The 23,651-nt window shown below is 38.7% G+C and overlaps 1 long non-coding RNA gene across 2 annotated transcripts in view; it reads right to left on the reverse strand.

Annotated features, from left to right (window-relative positions):
* The window catches only part of LOC144243654 (uncharacterized), a 63,544-nt gene that overhangs the window by 12,300 nt on the left and 27,593 nt on the right, over window positions 1-23,651 (reverse strand). For both annotated transcript variants that reach the window (XR_013338728.1, XR_013338727.1), the window contains exon 2: window positions 13,717-13,850. This is a non-coding gene — a long non-coding RNA (uncharacterized LOC144243654). The remainder of the gene's footprint in view (window positions 1-13,716; window positions 13,851-23,651) is intronic.

The following is a 23,651-nucleotide window of genomic DNA, read 5'->3' on the forward strand; positions in this document are numbered from 1 at the left end:
TCTTTCCAATTTTTTCCTGGAGTTTTTAGTTTCACAGCATTTATATGTATCAGAAAAGATACAGATACATGGTATGACTTCTTTTTTTTTTTTGAGACTTGTTTTGTGGTCCAAGATGTAATCTCTCCTGGAGAATGTTTAATGTGTACTTGAAAGAATGTGTATTCTGTTTTAGGAAGGAATATTTTGAATATATCTGTTAGGTCCATCTGGTTCAGTTTGTCATTCAGAGCCACTGTTTCCTTGTTGATTTTCTGTTTGCATGATCTGTCCATCAGTGTGAGTGGGGAGTTTAAAGTCCCCACTATTACTGTATTACTCTTGATTAATTCCTTTGTTATTAACTGTTTTATGTATTTGGGTACTCCTATGTAGGATGCATAAATATCTACAATTGCTAGATCTTCTCCTTGGATTGTCCTCTTTATTATTATATAGTGTCCTTCTTTGTTTCTTGTGACAGTCTTTGTTTTATAGACTATTTTGTCTGATATAAATATTGCTACCCTAGCTCTTTTGACATCCGTTTGCGTGATAAATATTTCTTTGTCCTCTCACTTTCAATCTGCAGGTGTCTTTAGGTCTAAAATGAGTGTCTTATAAGTCATATATATGGGTCTTGATTTTTTTTTATCCACTCTGTCACCCTTTGTCTTTTGATTGGAGTGTTTAGTCCATTTATATTCAAAGTAATTATTGATGTGTTTATTGTTATTTGTTTTGTGGTTGGTTCTGTAGATTTTCTCTGGTCTTTTCTCCTCTTTCATGGTTTGTTGGCTTTCTTTAGTGATAATCTTAGATCTCTTTCTCTTTACTCTTTGCATATCTATTACTGGTTATGGATTTGTGGTTACCATTAAGTTTGTACATAACATCTTCTGCATATAGCAGTCTACATTAAGTTCATGGTCAGTTAAGTTTAAACCTATTCTTTACTCCTCCCCTAACTCACATTTTTAGTATATGGTGTCATATTTTACATCCTTTTATTTTATGAATCCCTTGACTGATTTTTATAGAAATGCTATTTTTACTGCTTTTGTGATTTTTATTTTAATACTCCTACTTATGATCTTTCCTTTGTATTCAAAATGTTCCCTTCAATATGTCTTATAGGGCAGGTTTAGTTTGTGAAACTCTTACTCCTTTCAGCATGAATAATAGCTTGCTGGATAGAATATACTTGGCTGCAGATTTTTCCCTTTGGTCACTTTGAATACATCATGCTCCTCCATTCTGGACCACAGAGTTTCTGCTGAAAAAATCTACTCATACCCTTAAGGGGTTTCCTTCACACACTACTGCCTTCTTTTCTCTTGCTGCTTTTAAAATTTAATTATTTTTTACAATTTTTTATTTTTTTAAAAATTTTTTATTTTGTTGCCATTTTAATTACTATACGTCTTGGTGTATACCTCCTTGGGTTGAATTTTTGTGGTGATCTCTGTGCCTCCTGGATCTGGATATCTGTTTCTCCTCCAGTTTAGGAAAGTTTTCAGCCATTATTTCTGCAAACAAATTTTCTCCTTTTTTCTCTCTTCTTCTGATATCCTTGTAATGTGAATGTTTCTATACTTATTGTAGTCACTGAGTTCTCTAAGACTATTCTCAATTTACACTATTTTCTTCCCTCTCCTTTGCTCAGCTTGGTTACTTTCCATTACTTTGTCTGCCATGTTGTTAATTCATTCCTCTGCTTCATCTGTCCTGCTATTTTTTCAATCAAATGTATTTTTAATTTATTGTGTTCTTCATGTCTGATTGGTTCTTTTTTATCTCTTTGTTAAGGATCTGATGTCCTAAGCTCTTATCTTCAAGTCAGTGAATATCTTTATGATTATTACTTTAAATTCTCTATTAGGAATATTACTTATACTCATTTCATTGCTGTGGTTTGTTTCTACTCTTTCATTTGGGAGATATTTCTCTGTCTCCTCATTTTGTCTAACTTTCTGTGTATGTTTCTCTGTGTTAGGAATGTCAGGGACTTCTCTTGTTCTTAACAATAATAGCCTTTTGAAGAAGAGGTCCTGAAAGTACAATGTCTCCTATTCCCCAGGGCCTGGCACTTCAGGGAGTATCTCCTGTGTGTGTTGCATGTGCTCTGCTGTTGAGTCTTGGCCTCTTTTTTCCTTCAGTTCATTTGTCTACAGAGGTTCTCTTTGTCTATTGTGATCAGTGTTTGGTCCCCAGTAGGGGTGAGGCACATTTTAAACAAAGTGTTTGATGATCTATTTGTGAAAGAAGATCTGCCACTGCCACCACCAGAAGTGAGGTCTCAAAGAAAATGCACAAGTCAGGAAATGTGGTATGGACAGGATTTTCACCAATCTCCTAAGGTAGGGTACCACAGTACAGGGACTAATGGGAAGGTAACTGGGGAAGGTGGATCTGCTGAAGTGCGAGGGGGGGTGAAGCTCGGTGTAAGCAAGTTAGGGAAAGACTGTCAGTCCTCCAATCATTCTCTCTGTTGGTCATTGTTTATGCTGGGGAGCACGGGAAGGAAATGGCACCTTCCAGCTCCTTTTTTTCTGAAATGGTCTCCCATGATCCCTGTCTCTTACGGTCATAGTCTGAGATGAACATATCATCCTTCCTCATGTCCTTTCCTGGTATGTTTCAAACTGCTAGTTCTGTGCTGTATCTGCATAGGCTGCTTGTCGGGCTGTCTCTTTAAGGGCAGGGACTCTACTTCCTAATGTCCTTGGGGATCTTCCAGAGCCAAGCACACTGATTTTTAAAATATAAGACTTTAAATCCTACTGCTTGTAAGAACTCATGCTGTTTGGCTCTTCTCACTTTCAAAGGCAAATATTATGGGCATTCATCCTCCTCATTCATGGAGTCCCTGGTATGAAAGCCTGTTTTCAACCCTTCTCCATGCCACTAGATCCTCCATACCATGGATGGCTATGGTCCATCCCATGTCTTTACCTTTCTTATTTCCTTTAGTGTGGCTTCTTCTCCACCATTTAGTTGTGGAGTTTGTTCTGCCAGTCTTTGGATTGTTGACTGGGTTATTTACACTGATGTGGCTATTATCTAGTTGTATCCATAGGAAGAGATGAGCTTAGGGTCTCCTACTTTGCCATCTTCCCAGCCAACCCCATCTAGAAATGTTTCATCCTCTCTGAGAATCCAAATTGCTCAAGTTCTTCTGTCTCCTCAAGTAGAAAATAAACAGGGTACAATTTATAGCACACATAACTGGTAAATATTTCAGGTAATAAGACAAATGCTGTTCATTAGAATAATTACCTCAGTGGCCAAATTTTCTGGAAAACAAAATGGAATCACTTGGGAAATACTCCCTAAACTTGGCATGGAATACTACTTGCCCTTTTGTTTCTTGGCTTCTATGGAATTGATTTTCTTGATCTCTTCTGAGGTGACCATAGTCCCTGGATGTTATAAAGCAAGCTACACTGACCTTCTAGAACCTGTTGTTGTCATATACTGTGCCAGATGGTATGTGTCTTTCTTATTTGATCTTCAGGGATTTTTTTTACTTTGGCTTTAAATTATTACTTTGAATTAAAGGAAAATGTATTTTATGATTGTTAAGTTTGCAGGGACTATTATATTTTCATAAACCATACACTACATTTATCATATTTTTACTGCTTTTCCTCAGTTTGTCCAGCAAACAGAGCACAACATTTCCCCTTAATCCTAACAAGAACAGATATCAATTGCAAATATTATTTATGTCATCCTTCCTTTTGGAAGAAAAACACTTTTATTTTGAAAGTAATGGTATCAAATGTCAGTTCTAATGGAATCAGATGTCAAGTTTCAGTTAATATTTGACATCAAGAAGCATTTTTACCTGAATTTTATAATAGCTAATTTTAATATGTTGGTATTTTTAATATTCTAGAAAATATATGCGCTTCAAGATTTGTCAGTGCTTTACATCTAGAAACGTCTTCAGTCTTTAGTTTTGGAATTGGAATATTTCCTGAATAAGTGACTTTCTCTCATCTGTAATTCATAATTATCCCAGGAGAGGTGTTCTAAATTCATGATCAGCATCCCAAGTACATATGCATACTAAGCGAGAAACAGAGCAACCTCAAAGAGGAATGGGAGACTCTGGAGATTAACACTATGCAGGCTGGTGTCTGAACCACGTCCACCACCTGTTCACCAGGCCTTGGAGCTGCATCTCCAGGGAGCAGGAAACACCACCACCTCCCTCAACAATTCCACTATATTCTGCCCCACCATTACAGAATAAGCTACCCAGTAGATCTGGCCTAGGAAGAATGCCTATAAACTGTACATATAATTCAGCACATTAGTCCTAAATATTATAGGACCAATTTTCATTCATTGAATCCAACAAAGAGCTACAATTTATATTCTGTTTGAGAGTTTCTTCTCTAGATAATAAATTTTTGAGGCCAAAGACATTGTCACTTTCACATTGTCTGTCCACAGCCTTGCACTCCGAAATTATTGCTCTCTCAGTTATGCCCAGCTACCTCATGTAGGAACTGAGAGACCCACTACCTCTCTAATGTACTCTATGCCTTCTCAGAAACCATCCTTGCTCCTCCAGGCAGGCCAGACTCTGCTCTTTTCTGTACCTGCTTAGGTATCCAGAAAGATTTCCTTTTACAGTGGTTTATCTCCTTGCTTTCTCATCCAAGCTGCTCAATTGATTTGTACCTTTTAGTATTCTAGTAAAAGATGAAGATAGAGGACTTAATCTATCTTCTGTCCTCTGGACTTGTTCCCTGAAAGTCAAGCCAAGGAAGGGATTTAGCAATCGTCGAGTACGCTCTGATCTCTGCAGAAATGTTCTGGGCTCTTCTGCTTACAGCTTCCAGAATCTTTGTGATGCTCTGGCCATTGGCCAAGCTTCAGCAAAGTGTGAAAGAAAAATAATTGCATAATTTACAATTCTTCAGGATATGTGTAGGAAGCCTCTGCATAGTAAGCAGATGCTTATCAAGTGCTTAGTATATACTACGCTGTTACAGTTTCTTGTCCTGGGTAGAATTTGTTTCTAAATATCTAAATTCTTTAAAGTTCTTAGCTGTCAAGTATTTGATGGAAGAGGATATATAAGTTGAAATTGAACTGGCACCATTGACAAGTTGTCCTAAAGTGAGCCTTTCTTTCCAGGGTGGTTTCATTCAGTTATAGGGTTTGGCAATAGAGGGGGCACTGCTAATCTCTAGCCCAGCATCAGGCACACTGTGCTAATGCTGTTGCAGTGTCTCCAGGCTACAGGAGCCCTGGAGCTACATACTTTCTGTAAGCACCAGGACTTTCTCAGAACACAGAAATGTGGAATGTTGATAGCCAAGAGTTGCTCAGGGCTCCACTGCAGGACTTGTAGAGCATTTCTCTTCTTTCCTTGTTCTCATTTTAGCGTCCAAACCTGCCCCCTCCACCCCAAATTACAACCTCTGCACCCCAGAGGGCATTGGTGAACAGCCATGCAGAAGGATCCCACACAAATTCATAAACAAATATGTTCAGGGGCAGGGCAAGATACTTTTTCAAGTAGATCCTTCCCAATCCATCTTTCCTCATGGTCAGAAAAATCATCTACAGTCATCTTTCATAGGAAGACTAGCTGTAGGCAGATTCATTATGAGGAATGATGTAAGGGGGATTGTTTTGTTCAATTCTTAGTTGAAAAACAGGGCTTTTCTGATGTTAATCTGCTTGATAGGGACTTCTGAAAATACATCAAAGCCTTCAAGTGACATTTAAACTAATATGTCTTTGCTTGACTTAAGTCAAAGCAGCATACATTGCTGAGAGCTATAGCTCCAGTGCAGAAACTGTTTCTGGAAGTCCCTCACTAAACAACTACAGAAAGTACCAGATATGCTTAGATGACGTCACTGGGACCCGTAGGAGAAAAAGGATCCTGGAATAAAGCCAGATACAATTTTTATATCCATACTACTGTGGAATGTTCCCAGTGAATGAGAGAACAGAATCCCGCAAGACCCTCCAACTTGAGTGCTGTTGGCACACAATGTGGACTTATGCTCTTGACAATGTTTAAAAAGAAAAGAATAACAAAGCAGAAAAGAAAACATTTAAGAGCTACAAGAACTCAGAAGACTCAAAATTTAGTAAGCTCAGGATAGGGAAGTGTGACATGAGATCAAGCTTCAGGATAAACAACTAAGCCAAACAATCCATTAGACAGAAATTAAAAAGTGAGAAAAATCCCAGAAGTCCAAAACAAAGGTAGAACTAGATATATGTCACAAAATATTTAGGAGAAAAAGATTATTTTTTCCTGAAAAAAAATTTGTATGTTACCTTCAAATAAACTTATTTACAACTTGCTTTCTAAATATACCAAACTTGTTATTTTTATGACCCAATGAATTGTTAATCACAATTCAGTTAGCTAGACTAGGAGTTGGCAAACTGTTCCTGAAAAGGGCTACATAGTAAATATTTTAGGTTTTGTGGGCTTACTGTCTCTATTTCAACCACACAACTCTGTTAGTGTGGCAGAGTAGCAGCCATAGACATTTGTAAACAAATGGCATGGCTGTGTTCCAATAAAACTTTATTTACAAAAACAGATAACAGACTAGTTTTGTCCTGTGGGCTACTGCTTATGGACCCTTGAATTAGATAAATAATTCAGACCTGTACAAGTAACACCAAAAAGCACTTTATATATTTAATTGTTTTCAATATTCAGATTTATCCAAATATCCTCACTTCTTCCTTTTTTTAAAAATTTGAGTATAGTTGACACATTTTGTTAGTTTCAGGTGTACAACATAGTAATTCAATGAGTTTACACATTATGCTTTGCTCACCACAAGTATAGCTACTCTCTATCACTATACAATGCTATTACAGGATCAGTGACTATATTCATTATGTTGTGTCTTTTATTCCCATGAAATATTCATTTCATAATTGGAGGCCTGTATCTCCCACTCCTCTTCACCCATTTTGCCCATCCTCTCACTCACTTCTCTATAGAAACCATCAGTATGTTCTCTGTATTATAGGTCTGATTCTGCTTTTTGTGTTTTCCATCTAATTTGTTTTAGATCCAAATATGACTGGAATGATACAGTATTTGTCTTTCTCAGTCGGACTTATTTTGATTAGAATATGCTGCACATCCATCCAGTTGTTCCTAATGGAACAATCTCATCTTTTTGATGGCTGTGTAATATTCCCTTGTATGTGTATACCACATCTTCCTTACCTAGTTGTCCATCAGTGGACACTGAGGTTGCTTCCATATCTTGGCTATTGTAAACATACCGCAGTAAGCATAGGGGTGCAGTGTCTTTGGTATCAGAGTAATGCTGGTCTTGTAAAATATATTTGGGAGATTGCCTTACTCTTCTATTCTTTTGGGATAGTTTAAGAAGAATATTAACTCTTCTTTAAATGTTTCCTAAAATTAACTTGTGAGTTTACCTGATCCTGATCTTGAACTTTTTTTTTTTTTTTGGTAGTTTTTGGATAACTGATTCAATTTCATTACTAGTAATCAATCTATTCAATTTTCTATTTCTTCCCCATTCAGTTTAGATGATGGTATGTTTCTAGTAATTTGTCCATTTCTTCTAGGTTGGCTAATTTGTTTGCATCTCATTTTCCCCAGTATTCTCTTATGATCCTTTGTATTTTTGTGATATCAGTTATTACTTCTCTCTCATTTCTGATTTTATTTATTTGGGTCTTTTTTTTTTCTTGGTGAGTCTCTGCTAAGGGTTTATCATTTTTTATTTATCTTTTCAAACAACCAGCTCTTGGTTTCATTGATCTATTGCTTTTTTAGTCTCCAATTCATTTTATTTATTTTCTGATCTATATTATTTTCTTCTACTTGTCTTGGGTTTTTATCCTTTTTGAGTTACTTTAGGTGTAAGCTTAGATGGCTTATTTAAACTTTTCCTTGTTTCTTAAGGTAGGCCTTTATTATTGTATGTTTCCCTCTTAGAAATACTTTCACTGAGTCCCAAAGATTTTGGATCATTATGGTTTCATTTCCATTTGTTTATTATTATTATTTCTTCTTTTGTTAAATTTTTTATTAATGTTTATTTCTGAGAGAGACAGAGAGACAGCGTGAGCAGGGGAGAGTCAGAGAGGGAGGGAGACACAGAATCTGAAACAGGCTCTGACAGCCAGCTCAGAGCCCAATGTGGGGCTCGAACCCAGGAACTGTGAGATCATGACCTGAGCTAAGTCAGATGCCTAACCGACTGAGCCACCCAGGCGCCCCTATTATTATTACTTCTCGATTGCCTCATTGACCCATTCCATTTGTAGTTTAGTATCATGTTTAGCCTCCATGGGTTTGTGTTTTTTCCATTTTTTTCTTTTACTATATAAATAATTCAAGTTAGTTAACATATAGTGTAGTATTCAACTTAGTTAAGTTAGTTAAATTCAAGTTAGTTAACATATGGTGTAGTACTGGTGTCAGGAGGAGACTTTAGTGATTCATCACTATCACTTACATAAAATATCCAGTGATCATCCCAAGAAGTGCCTTCCTTAATGCCCATCACTCATGTGGCCCATTCCCCCACCAACTCACCTCCAGCAACCTTGTATGTTCTCTGTATTTAAGAGTCTCTTTTGGGGTGTCTACCTCTGTTTTTATCTTATTTTGCCTTTTCTTCCCCTATGTTAATCTGTTTTGTTTCTTAAATTCTACATATGGGTGAAATCATATGATATTTTTTTCTGATTTATTTTACTAGCATAATACACTCTTGTTCCATTTAGTTTTTCTTGTGATTGATTTCTAATTTCATATCATGTGGTCAGAAAAGATGTATGGTATTATTTTAATCTTAAGTTTCTAGAGGCTTGTTTTGTGGCTTAACATGTGATCTGCTCTGGAGAATGTCCCATGTGCACCTGACAAGAATGGGTATTTGGTTGTGTTTGGATGGAATGTTTTGAACGTTCTGTTATGTCCATTTAGTCTTACCTGTCATTCAAAGGCAGTTTTATTGTTGATTTTCAATCTGAATGATCTATCCATTGATATAAGTGAGGTATTAAAGTCCCCTGTTCTTATTATCCTGTCATCAATTTCTCTCTTCATCTCCATTAACATTTGCTTTATATATTTAAAAGTACCAATCTTGGGTGTGCAGACATTTAAAATTGTTACATCTTCTTGTTGGACTGATTCCTTTTATCATTATGAAATGCCCTTCTTTGCCCCTTATTACAGTCTTTGTTTTAAAGTCTATTTTTTGGGGTCTATTTTCATGGTAAATATTTTTCCATACATTCACTTTTAGTCTGTATGTGTTTTTAGGTCTGAAGTGAGTCTCCTGTAGGCAGCATATAAATGGACCTTTTATGTTTACTCATTCCACCAACCCCTGTCTGTTGATTGGAGCATTTAGACCACTTACATTTAAGTAATTATTGATAGGTGTGTACTTATTTGCATTTTGTTTTTCTTTGTTTTTCTGGTGGTTTTTGTAGTTCTTCTCTGTTCCTTTACTCTTCTTTTGAGTTGGATGAATTTCTGTAGTGTTATGTATGGCTTTTTTTCTCTATTTTTTGTACCAATTATAAATTTTCCATTTTTGTTTACCTTAAGGTTTATACATAACATCCTAAGTAAATAGCAGTCTTCATTAAGTTGATGGTCATTTAAGATAAAATACATTCTAAAAAAGAAAAAGAACTTCCTCTTTATAACTATCTCCTCCACATTTTATGTATATGCTGTCATACTTTATATTTTTATTCATAATTTTCCTATATCTAATTATGGCCATTTCTTTTCCTCTTCTCTTCTTATAGAAGTGAATTTAACGCTTCTTATAAGACTGGTTTAGTGGTGATTATCTCCTTTAACTTTGTTTTTCTGAGAAACTATCTCTCCTTCAAATCTGAATGATAAGCTTGCTCTGTGTTCTTGATTGTAGGTTTTTTCTTTCAGCATTTTGAGTGTATCATGCCACTGCATTCCAGCTTTCAAAGCTTCTGCTAAAACTTCGGCTGATGACCTTGTAAGTTTTGCCTTGTAGATAAGTTTTTGCTTCTCTAATGCTGCTTTTAATATTCTCTCTTTAACCTTTGACATTATGTGTCATGGTGTGGACCTCCTTGGGTTCATCTTGTTTGGAACTCTGTGCTTTTTGGAATTGGATATCTATTTCCTTCTCTACTTCAGGAAAGCTTTCAGCTATTATTTCTTCAAATAATTTTATTACCCCTTTCTCTCTTCTTTTGAGACCCCTACAGTGTCAATGTTTGATGTTGCTCAAGAGATCTATCTTCATTTTTTTAAATATTTATTTTTTGACAAAGAGAAAGCAAGTGAGCAGGGGAGGGAGAAAGAGAGGAAGACACAGAATCTGAAGCAGTTCCAGGCTCTGAGCTGTCAGCACAGAGCCTGACACAGGGCTCGAACCCACAGACCATGAGATCATGACCTGAGCCAAAGTCAGATGCTCCACAAACAGAGTCAGCCAGGTGCCCCTATCTTCATTTTTTAAAATTCTTTTCTTTTTGTTCCTCAGTTTGTGTGCTTTCCATTATGTTGTCTTCCAGATCACTGATACATTCTGCATCCTCTAATCTACTGTTGGTTTCCTCTGGTAGGGTTTTCATTTCAGTATTGTATTCTTCAACTCTGATTTGATCTTTTTAGTATTTCATTCTCTTTACTGAGCTCTACTCTTTTTTTCAGCCCATTAAGTATCTTTATTATCATTACTTTAAATTTTTATAAAGCATATTGCTTATCACCATTTCATTTAGTTATTTTTCAGAAATTTTTTTCTTCTTCTTTTGGAACATATATCTCTGTTGCATTTTGTCTCTTTGTGTTTCTATGAATTAGGCAACATACCAATTCTCCTAAATTTAAGAGAATGATCTTGCATTTAGTCATCCCCCATGTAGACTGCATATGTTTAGTGGCTTTTCCTTGCTGGCTGGAGTTGTGGCTGGTGTGGGCTGCAGGTCTTGGGTATTTACAGGTAATGGGCACCATGTCCAGCTAAAGTTGAATTCAATGCAGGTTAGGGTGTCCCAGGGTTCTAAGTACTGAGGGCACCTTAGCAGGACAGGTGAACCTGAAATAAATTCAAACTGGGGTATTCTAGTGTGTTCTGCTCTGTGGAGGAGGTACCTTGACAGGGTAGCTGATGCTGAGGCAGTGTGTGGGCTGGGAGGTTCCTGAACATTCTGCGCAGAGGGTTCCCTGGCAGTATAGCTGAACCTGAAGTGAGTCCAGGGGTATTCCAGGACTCTCCATACAGAGAGTGCCCTTAAAGGGTGACTGGAACCAACATGGGCACAAGTAGAAGGTCTTGGGGCACTCTGTACAGACAGCTAAAACTAAAATGGGTACAGTCTGGTATGAACTATGGGCCCTCCAGACAAAATATGCCCTGGCAAGACAGCTCAAATAGTTGCTAGCCAGGCTGTTCTTGGGATCTCTCCTCTGAGGGTGACATGGAGGGACAGGTAAAGCTGCACTGGGCACAAGCCATGGTATCCTAAAGTGGTCAGTGCTGGGGATGCCTGCAGGGATAGACACACGGTGCATACCCAAGCAGGAAACCTGGACCCAAAACATGTCAGATGGGAGGTTCCAGAGTGCTCTGTACCATGGATGCCTTAACAAGCCATCTGAAGCCAAAGTACTATGGGTATGGAGTGTTCCAGTAAGCTTTGCACCTTTGTCACATTGGCACAAAGGCTGGGCCTGTAGTGAGCACTAATCAAGGGTGTCCTGGTGTGTACCCCACTGTGGCCACCTTGATAAGATGCTTGACACTGATATGGGTTTGAGGTCTAGGGCTTATTGAGGCAGCAGTCCAGTTAGGATACCCAGACTGTGTACACTGGTCTCTGCTTTCAAGGTGAGGGAGGGTGGGGAGCACAGACCATGTTGGTCAACTCCTTCTACCTAGAGAGCTTTCCAGGAGCTTATCCTCTGCAGTTGGGCTCTTTTATATGTTAGTTGTTCTTTTAAACCAAGACCTTTTAAAGAAAAAAAAAGGAAGCAGAAAAGAGTGGCTTTTTTTCTGTGCCACAGAGTGACCAAGGCTGATGTGGGTTTATAGACCCATACAGAGCTCACTGAGGCAGGAGGTTCTTTATGGCATCTGGATCCTGCTCTGGGCTTGTAAGCTGGAGAGGGAATGTAAACCCTGTTCTTCTTCAATCCTTCTGACCCACAGAGTACTCCTGCAGTTCCTCCAACATTTGGCAGAGTTATAGTGCTGGCTTTTTTATAAGCTAATTGTTCTTGGAGCGTCTGGGTGGCTTAGTTGGTTGAGCATCCAACTTAGGCTCCGGTCATGATCTCATGGTTCATAGGTCTGAGCCCCGTGTCAGGCTCTGTGCTGATAGCTAGCTCAGAGCCTGGAGCCTGCCTTAAGATTCTGTCTCCCCCTCCCTCCCTCTGCCTGTCCCTCTGCTGCTTGTACTGTCTCTCTCAAAAAATAAATAAAACATTAAAAAATAATTTAAAAATAAGCTAATTGCTCTTTTAAACTATTTGCTGTTTCTCTGTGCCCAAGGACAGAGGAATCTATTCCCTATCCCTCAATACTCCCACCCCACCCACATCCCACTGTGATTCACAGAGATATAATGCCATCCACTTTGCGGTCCTCAAGCCAAGAGACCAGCGAGCAAGGAAAAGAGTCATCATCCTGATGGGGGTGATAGACTGGGATTGTCCTAAGGAGATAGAACTGCTGCCACACAGTCGAGACAAATATCAGACACCCAAGTAATCCATTGATGTATGTCCAAATACTCCCTGCCCAGCATTAACAGCAAATAGACCAGCATAGCAGTCATGTCATGGGACAGGTATCGTGGTCAGCGGCTCATACCTCGCAGAGATAAAGGTCTGTGTAACCCTACTAGGTATGTAACCTAGGAGAAGTGAGGTCAATAAGTAAGGGAGGTGGAGGTGGAGGGTATCAGTACAACCTGAATCTAGTACAGAAGCAGGAGATTAAGTTCTTCTGACTGCCTATCCCTTCTAAGTTTTCTCAGAAAAAGATGTACCAGAGTCAGAGAGGAGTGGTTCTCAGATAAGGCGACTTGATTATATACAAAGCAAGAGGATAAGAGCAGCATAAGAAGGAGGCTTTAGTGGAGGCTGTAGAATGCCACCCAGACTCTTTTCAGAATCAGTGTTCATGTTGCTAGCTATTAAAAGTATTGACAGGCTGATGGCTCACAGTTGAGCTCAGCAATTTTAAATCAATTCAAGGTAGCAAGTGGCCTTACCCAAGATTATATCCCCTCTTTGGGGGCAGTCCACATCCAGTGGCTGGTTGATGCAGTGGACACAGGTGTGTCCCACTGCCTTGTATGAACACAACTCTGAATGGCCATCCCAATTCCAAAGCTCTCCATGGGGTCACCTAAGTTCTCTACTGCAGCTCAACTTGTCCCTCTACCCACTTCTGCTCCCAACCATCCCCAGTGGAAGTTCCTGGGAGAACTCTCCAACAAACTTCTTGTACAAACATTTCCATTCAAAGTTCTTTCCCAGGGAACCCACCATAATTTAGCAAATATATGTGGTGACAATTCATTTGGCACTCTGTCTTTACAGGAAATGAGGGGATAATAACAGTTTCTACCTCATTGCATCATTGTAAGGAGTCACCAAGCAAAATTAGTGAAACAACTGTGCAAAGTTTAAGGTGCAATATAAGTTTAACATGACATTATAATAATTAGTATTAGTACCTGGGTGGCTCAGTCAGTTAAGCATCTGATTCCTGATTTCGACTGAGGTCATGATCTCATGGTTCATGGGATAGAGCCCTACATCGGGCTCCACACTGGGCATAGAGGCTGCTTAAGATTCTTTCTCATCCTCTCTGAAAAAATATTAATGATAATAGTAACAATTAGTATTTCTTGGCCCCAGGATGTTTTCACAAAAGAGAGATTAGTGGTCTTCCTATGCTTGTCCTCAAATAATATTAGTGAATGCCTTGTAGCCTAATATTTTGAACTTGCTCTCTAGATCCAGACAAACTTTTGTCTCTATTTTATTGAATAAAGATACTAGTGATTGCAGACTAACATAATGCTTTTAATCTCTGAAACATTTTATGTTAGAATTAATGAAAGAGCTACTTTAAATTTAATTAGCCATAGATTTTTGTCATGGATTACTTCTATGTCTATGTTGTATGAAAGAAACTGGTTAAAGTATTTCTAAAACTTGTTCACATGTAGACTCTTCTAAAACACATTAGAGTCATGAATGTCCATGGTTTTCCACATCATATCATCCAGTGATCATCTGTCTATTGACAGCATGAACAGTGCTGCATTTTGTAAGAAAATTCACAGAGAACAAAAGACACAGGCTTTCCAGTTCTGCAGAGCAAGCTTACTTTTAACTTACGCATTGGGAATGATGCTAAATCTGTCTGATATGCCTCCTTTCTCACCACATCCACAACTATTTGCTTCATGGGAGTTAAAAGTCCCACTATCCTGTCTGGGATTTTCTTCCCTAAACTTGGCACACGTTTTTCAAGTTTTCAACCTGCCACTGTTGATGTTTATGACCAAACAGACAATGAAAACTTTCATGACTTCTAGCTGTCTAGAGCAGTTGTAAGATGCCACCAATTTGAAGATGCAGCATGATGTCTAAGAAAGTAAATTGTAAAATAATGTTTGCCTCAAAATCAATGAAATAGAATAATCTCTCTAAAGCAGTTTCTTTTTATCTTATTTAATAAGATAATGGGGTACCTGCTGCCTCATATGGATGTTGTAAGGGCTAAATAAGATAGTCCAGAGGGGGTGGTTAGCATATAGTGAGCATTTAATAATTGATATTTGCTATTACTATTGTTAATAATTATTAGTTAACCTCAGCTGAAAGATGCTTGTCTATCAGTACCATGTATTAGTAAACTCATGGCAGTAGCTGAAAATTTTACCTAATGACTGATTTTTATCACTCTTATGAGTTCTTGGGATCTGCTTTCTCTAATTTAGTTTCATCCCTAATATAACACTCTTCCCTTACCAGGCCTAAAATTCTTACCATTCTAAGGAAAGCAATGAAAATAAAGGGACTGAGTCTAGAAGACCAACATACAGAGAGGGGTCCACCAGAGCTCTCTCATAAGCTAATATTAATCAATCAGTAAGATCAAGTCTCCTAGAATACTAAAGGAAATTAAAAATAAGAATATCTGTGTTCCTGAGAGCTGAATTTAAATTTCTGTACCATTACACATTCTATCTGAGCCAAAGATAGAATATTCAAATCATCACATTACATGACCCCATTATTGATTTAAAAAATATAGTTGTTAGGGTACCTGTATGGCTCAGTCAGTTGAGCATCTGCCTCTTGATTTCAGCTCAGGTCATGATCTCATGGTTTGTGGGATCACATCCTGTATTGGGCTCTAAACTGACAACAGGGAGCCTGCTTAGGATTCTCTCCCTGCCCCACCACTTGCGCTCTCTCTCTCTCTCTCAAAAGGAATAAAAAATATAGTCACCAAATATGTATGTGTTCCAAAGAAGAGAAAAATCTCTTGCAACCACTGTTTCAACTCTGTAGCTACCTCCATGACTACTGATATTATTACAGAAGCCAGGTATTATGGGTTTTATTCTCTCTGATGATCATACCACTCCAAAGCCTCTTTTTTATTTAAAAATTTCCTATTCTTCCTCTTAAAGATTGCAAAGCTTCCAACAATAATTTTTACACATCTCAATTTTACTAATAATCAGAAACATGCATAAAGTGAGGAAATACCATCTCTTTCAAAGACAGACTCAGAACAAAGCATGTGAAAAATCCAAATTTTACATTTCAAAAATAGGATTTTGTAGATGATCATATATACTAAATACTACATAGAATAGCAGATTCATTTGCCATTTATAGAATGACACTTGTCAATTAGTTGCACAAGATTTCATGTCATATGCATGTATATGAGCTGTGATTACAAAATTCCCAGACAATTCCATAAAACATGCATGAAAATAGGAATATACTGCACCAATATGAATATATTTACATTACCTTGGATCCAAATCCCACATTTGCTTATTACCAGAATGGTATATGTTGTGAGAGTTGCTTCCTCTCCCTAATCCTGTCACCTATCATATCCAGCAGTAGAAAATATATCATGCAATTCCTGAGATATCATAGAACCATCTAACCTCTTCCTATTGTCATATTCTGTTCTATTTCTGCACACAATTAGGAAGGAAGTCATGAGTTGGAATGTGTCAGTAGTTTGGTTAATATTTGATATTTATCAAATCTGTAATATTAGAGACCTAGTAGAAGGCCCAATCAGTGCCTGACTGGTGCTGGAAATAACCTAAAAAGTCAGTGAGACTGACTCCATGATATTCATTATATGCTCAAAGAATTACTTTGCCTGAATAAATTCCACATGCAATATAAGGGCCTGGCTGGTGGAGCAGGCTCAAGCTTACAGAACCAGCTCTGCAAATAAGCCACTCAAGAAATTGGCTCACCAGTAATAGATGGCTAAAATTGGTTTGAAGGGCTGGCCTTTAAATACCCAGAGAGAGAAAATGAAACTTGAATTACCCAGTTCATCTGAAGGAAAAAGGGGAGAAAACTGTGAATTATGATATTACTCATAGAAAAGCACATTAGTCAGGAGGGTGACCCAAAAGAGGTGCAGGCCTGAAACATGGAGAGCACAACTCTGGTCTGAGAAAGAAATGGGTCATTTTAAAGGCAGATGCTGTTACTGCAGCCAGATGGAGATTAGCATGCTATATGGAAAGGGGGAAATCAAGAGCAGCTTTACTAGAATTTGAAATTACTTCCATTACAAAAGTGCCCATTTCTCTCACTGGCCCTGACTTATACAGGTCTGATCCATTCATTTAGACTCAGATTTAGAAACTTAGATTTGGATGAGGTTACCAAGAGAGAGATATAAGGAAATGAAACCATTTTATTGCAATTCTCTAAAAATTAAACAAAAGTGATAATATTTGAAGTATTTAAACCATTTATTCAGAGTGCTTTAGCCACAAAGGGTGTCATGTTGTCCCCATGAGTTGTTGCTTGAAAGCATTTTACTCATATAATACTACCTTTAATCCCTGCAAGTAATTCTCTCTAAGACAAGCCTTATTTTAAAGAAACACTCTTAATCTCCCTGGATATCCATAAAGAAGAGCTTTACCCAAGTTCCAGTTTGCACTTTCCTAGCCTTATCTGTCTCTGTGAAGAGTTAATGATAGGGTATTCATTCTCTCAATGTCTCCACGGGGCTTCATTATGTTGTTCTCAGCATCAGTGCAGTGGGGCATAGTCTGCAGTAATTAATAGTTCTACACCCAGGGCTAGATAAAGGGTCACAATTCTTGGTGACTCCATCATCTTGATGCTTGTTGCTTTGCATGTCCAGTATCTGAACAAGGATTTCAAATGAATTTGAAAGAAATGCAGCAGACAAGGTCCATTTTGGTTATTTCTGGATAGTTGATAAAGCCCCCTGCCCAAGTAGAAAATCAGGGAAGAAGTTTGACAGCTTTCAGATTCTATATGAAGTGCTGATTCTGCACCCATTAGTACTGCAGATGCACAGGAGGAAAACCCCATCTTGCCCTGTACAGCTTGGAAAGGCATTTGAAATGTCATTGGGAGAAAATGCTTAGAGAAAAAAACTAACCAAAGAACACCTCTTAGAAAGCATAAGCACTCTTTCCAAAGAAAAGGGCTAACAACAAGTCATAAGGGCTCCACAGACCTGGCAGAAAACATACACAGGGGATGTGAGCTGGCCATGATACATTAAGAGGGTTGGGGATGGTGGCAAATGGAGACTCCATATTCTTTTGACAGGGGACCTCCACTTGGCCAGGCCAATGGTTGCCATCCATGGTGTTATGGAATATTCTGCCTTTTTCAGAGACGCTAGACATGAAAAGGGGTGTGTGTGTGTGTGTGTGTGTGTGTGTTGACAAGCCAGACAATATTTAAGTATTGCACAGGCCAAATAAAAATATCTGTGCTCTAACCTAGCCCATCAGCCTCTAGTTTGTAACCCTAGGAGTTTCTAAAAATAAAAGATATGTATATAAAAGATAGATTAAAGAAGGAAAGAAAAAAATAAAACCACTGGTATCATAGTTAGGTATGTCATCTGTTTCCCCAGGTCCACAAAGACAGGTATATTTATTGAGATACTTGCTAGCTGCCATCTCAGGTAGGACTTGGAATCTTTGTGACTTAACAAAATGACATAAGATAAAAACAACACAATTATTTCTTGCTCACTTGACAGTTCAGTTTGGTGTTCTGTGTGTGGGAGGCAGGTAGAGAATAGGGAGGGATGGAGGGTGCTCTCTAGTAGACTTCTTTTGGAGGGACTGCTATCTTCACCACATGATTGTGCAGGTTGCTCTGAGGAGAGGCACTGAGAGCTTGTCTCCATTCAACCAGTCAGAAAGGGAAGAGAAATGGATCTTGAAAGGAAGTTTGTATTGGCTGCATGTAGGAGTGATATACATTACTTCCATCCATTTTCCATTGGCCAGAATTAAGTCCTATAACTGCACCTAAATGCAAGTATAATGGAAAATGTTGGTTGTATCTCAAAAAAAAAATAAAGAAAGAAAGAAACTAGTTTGAATAATATATATCTGCCACTACTCGTAGCACACTGGGTTTTCTCTCACTCTCATCCCTATTTGTTTCTGTTAACCTTCACTCATAATTTTACCCACTTACTTCTGGGAGCTTTGTCTCTCTATAATTAATAACAATATAATTATCTAAATTATCGAAGTCTATTGTGCTCTGACATCTCTTCCTTCACATTCATGATTATAATTTAAAGTTTCCTAAGAATATTTAGTCTTCCTTTGCTCCAAACCATGGCATTCTGACTCCATCAAGTTTTACAGTCCTGGACCATGTGTAACAGGAAGATGGCATCTCATAGTCTCCCTAGCACAATATCAGTTCAGGCATTCTGGAATTACTCGTGAATACCTCATTAACCTGAGGCTGATTTTTCACTGCAACTGGAAGCCTTAGAAGTATAAGCTTTAGGCAGCTCATCCCATGGCATTATCTTTTGCTCTGTGGTCCTCTACTTAATCCACACAGAGTGACAGCAGTTACCTTCCAGAGTTGATACTATAGGAAGATGCCTAGAACCATGGTCTCTCAAGAGTGAAGAACTCTGAATCCCCAAGTACTAGGAATGTTGGGCTCATTGCTGCATCTTTACCCGGGAATTGCCCTCACCAAAGGAAGTTGCCTCACCCCAAAATAAACCCCCTCTCTGCAGTATGCATGAATGATAGATCATGCAGTATGCAAAGTACAAGGGCCCAGCCCCCTTGCTTCAATCTGGGAGGCTCTAGCAGGAAAGTTATTCCAGCTCTAGAGCACCCCACAGGCTCTGACCAGGACTTGAAGGCAACTTCATTACAGCCCAGTTTCCCCTGCTGCCCATCCTATCTCTGCTACCCCCTCACAGGAGTGTTTCAGAGAACACTTTTCAGCAAATCTCCTGTAATCAATCAAATCTCAGAGTTCACTACCAGGGAACTTGACCTAAGGCAAAAGGTGATATGAATGAGGATTCAGCATGAATGTAACAATACCTTACAGTGACAACATCTTGATTCCTCTTGTCATTCAGTTCACTTTAAATAAATATGAATCAATGGATAAATGTGTGTGTGTACAATGTAATGATTATTTCTTATAGACAGGCACTGTTCTAAAAGCTTTTCTTATACTAACTCACTTAATATTCAAAACACCATCATGAATGTGGCGCTATTATTATCCCTTTTTCTGAACAAGGAAACTGAGTTAATTACCCATATCATTAAGCAATAATTGTGAGAGACAGGATTTAAACCTGACCCAAAAGATTCACACAATCATGTAAGAACATTGAGGGGCCAGACTAAGGGCCAAGTGAGTGTGATGCTTTGTGTGGGGCGACATCACAGCTTCTGGGTGATTAAAAGTTCTGTACATCTCTTTATTTCTGCTTTGTCCTCTACATTCCCAAAGGAGTCCTGTTATGGACAGGCAAAGCTTTTCATTAATGTAAAATTATGCATTTCGCTTCTGAAGCCAGTACTACTAATCCTATCTCCCTTGCTGATATTTGGTTTATGAATTGTTGTGCTGTGCAATGCTTGCTCCTGGGACATGAGAAAAAGTCTCCAGGGGCTTCTAGGAAAGTATTTGTTGATTATAAAAAGAAAAAAAATGAAGAAAAGGAGTCTTTTCATCTGGATTTTGTTTTGTGATATGGCAACCAGAACAGCAAGGAGCCACCTATGATCAAAAGGGATGACAGCTTCAGGACAAAACCCAACAGGCTGAAGAGGGCAGAGACGCAAAGTAGAAAGAGTGTGGGGCCCTGGCATCTTGATTAGATGGTAACTAAACTGAATAGGGACTCATCATTACCTGAAGACTTAATCTTATGTGAAATAATAAAGTTATGTATTGTTTTAGTCAGAGTCAATGTTGGAGATGGGAGGGTTGCTTGTAGCCAAAAACATTCTAACTGTAGAAAGCCTGTAAGATTAGAAGAAAGATCAGGATTTTTGAGGATTAATAAAATGAACAAATATCAAAAAGATACAGTAATAAATAGATGACAAGAAATGAGTTGGGAATGAAAATTAATAGAAAAGAAGAAGAAAGTAGGATAGATGATGAGACAGAAAGAAAAAGGTCAAATATAACAGAATTAAAGAGGGCAATGAATTCTGCAAATCTTTATAGAATATTGAAACTGCCCTGTCACTAAATCAAATTGCACAGTAGAAAGTAATTTATTTCCCAGATCCTTCTATCATTTCATATCTTTATAATCTTGATCCTTCAAGAAATATCCTCTTCAAATTTACAGAACATGTTTTGTGTACCAACAGTTTTATATTCATTGTCTCACTTGATATTGTTCGCTCCACTTTTTAAGAGATCACTGTGGCTTAGAGAGGCCATAGTTGTGTGGATATGACTCTTCAATTTACTAGTAGTGGAAACCCAACTTGAACAAAAGATGATTGACTTAAAATAAATTCCCTCATCTCAAAGAGAGAAACAGTCCTGCAAAGGAGATATGGATACAAACTACTAGTACTATATAATGCAATTTTGAATAAAGATAACCAAAGGAACTTTAGAAGTAGTGGAGAGGGAGAAACCACCACGGATCTTAACATCTATTCACTGAGTAGAGTATTGATGATCTGCATGCACCAAGGTCAAAGTACCAGTACTAAAGAGGCCTGCTTCCATAATGCTCTATGTGATCATAGTGCCAGTGGTCAGGGAACATCTATGTGACTATGTAACATTAGAAGATTCAGGTCACAGAGAAGGCCTTGTTAGAAAGGAAGAGACTCTGAGTTCAGTGGCTGATATGGGCATGCTCTCCTGTTGTGCTAATTCAAACCTTCTAAGTCAGCTTTCAGCTCTACTCTTAAAATGGGGGAATAAATACATATCCAGAGTCATCCAGGTTTAATCTCTTGGCAGAAATGTGGGTGGGTATTGAGAATCAACTAAGAGCCTGTCTCTAGTCTATTCATCATCTCTTGTTACTCTCTCTGGGCCTAGTTTATAATAAACGTGTACCTTTTATATCTCCATCGACAACAGTAAAAAATATGGCTGCCTACAGCTCCTAAACATACATTTTATGGTCCAGCCATCTAGAGAAAGACTGAACCTACTGCCAATATCTGAAAGAAGACAAACAATTTTATGGGCCCAGGATAGCATTTATTGATCCTGTGAACTATGGTAAGGAAATTGGGTCATATCAAATGTTTATGGGGCATCTGTTACAGCCTTGTGAATAGGTGCTAGACAAATAATCCAGTAGGCTTCCACTACAGAGAGACTGAATAATTTGCCAGTGGTAAATGTTAGAACCCAGGTTTGAACTTCAGCCTTATAACTGAAGTGTTATAAGATGAATATATTCACTGGTATTACAAAGATGAATGACTTTAGCTTGAAAGCACCCCACCAAACTATTCATATGCTCTTTAAGGTCTTTCTAAATCCTCAGAAATATTTGTCTTTTAAAATTTTTAGTCAAGATGTCATCCATACTTGCTGTAAAAACTATTTTGAGGTGTTCATTCAAGATGGAAACATAGGAAAACTCTGAATCCACCTCTTCCACAGCACACACCAAATTATACCTATTAGAACTATTCCTCCTGAAGAAATGATGGCTGACTGAGCAGTTACTGAACAACCAAAGACTGATAGCCAGAGAGATGAAGACACAGTAAGGAAGGAAATCCTCATCCTCAATACTGCTAGCGGCAGTGGGGAGAGTACTGAAGGCCCAAAAACAGATCTGTCTGTCCTTGGGCACAGAAAAACAGCCACAGTTTAAAAAAGCAACTAGTTGGGGCGCCTGGGTGGCTTAGTCGGTTAAGGGTCCGACTTTCGCTTAGGTCATGATCTCGCGGTTCGTGGGTTCGAGCCCCGCGTCGGGGTCTGTGCTGACTGCCAGCTCAGAGCCTGGAGCCTGTTTCAGTCTGTGACTCTCTCTCTCTCTGACCCTCCCCTGCTCACGCTGTCTCTCTCTCTCTCCTAAAAATAAATAAAACATAACAAAAAAAAAAGCAAATAGCATATAAAAGAGACAACACTTGAATTCTACCAAGTGGAAGAAAAAAATGTGGGAAAGCTCTCTAGGTCAGAGGGACTGGAGAATGACATGGTTTACATTCCCACTCCACCTTGAAAACCTAGACTGGAGCAGCATCTGGACACCATTACAGGTGAGTCTGGTTATCATAGTGAGCTTGCAACTTCAGCAAGCCCGGGGTTCCCAAGCCCACAACAACCGCAGTTGTGCTGGGGCACAGGAAAAAAAGGCCACGGCTTAAAAGGAACAAAAAGATGTGTTGAAATTCTCTCCCCTTCCACTTTATTTTTTTTTTAATAGTTTATTGTCAAACTCCCCTTCTACTTTAAAAGCCCAGATGGAAGCAGGGTCCAGCTTACAATAAGCCTGCAACCTCAGTGAGCCCAGGGTCCACAAGCCCACACCAACCATGCCATGATCCCAAGGCACAAAAACAAGCCATAGTCTTGAGTTTTTCTTTTTTAATTTCCTTCTTATTTTATATTTTTCACTTTGCCTTGTTTTTTTTTTTTTTTTTTTTTTTTTTTTTTTTTTTTTTNCCATAGTTTAAGAGAGTAACAAGCACTTCCGGGCAAGATGGCAGAGAAGTAGGGAGCTCCATACATTTCACTCACTCCCATCTCTCAAACAGAGAAGGCCTGAAGCCATCGGAACCCTTACAGAATCCAGGAGTTTGGGAGGAAAAGAAGACAGAGTCCGCTGAGAAAACCTTATAGCGTGAGTGCGAACTGGGGAAGATAAAATCGGGCCGCACCAGAGACACAGAGGGAGGAGGGATCCCCTTCTGCAGGGAGCCGCAGTGAGTCTAGGGGAGAAAAGAATGGCTGAAACTGCTCAAAACACTGTCCCTATCACTGGAGAAGAGAAAAACCTCCACCCGGGACACAGAGGGATCCAGTTTCCTGCTCTCCAGCTGACCCTAGGCAGGACGCACTTGTCCCAGGTGACGGGGGGGGGGGGGGGGGGGGCGCCCCCCCCCCCCCC

This window comes from Crocuta crocuta, unplaced genomic scaffold (assembly GCF_008692635.1).
Source record: "Crocuta crocuta isolate KB4526 unplaced genomic scaffold, BGI_CrCroc_1.0 scaffold586, whole genome shotgun sequence".
In the NCBI taxonomy this organism is placed as follows: Eukaryota; Metazoa; Chordata; class Mammalia; order Carnivora; family Hyaenidae; genus Crocuta; species Crocuta crocuta.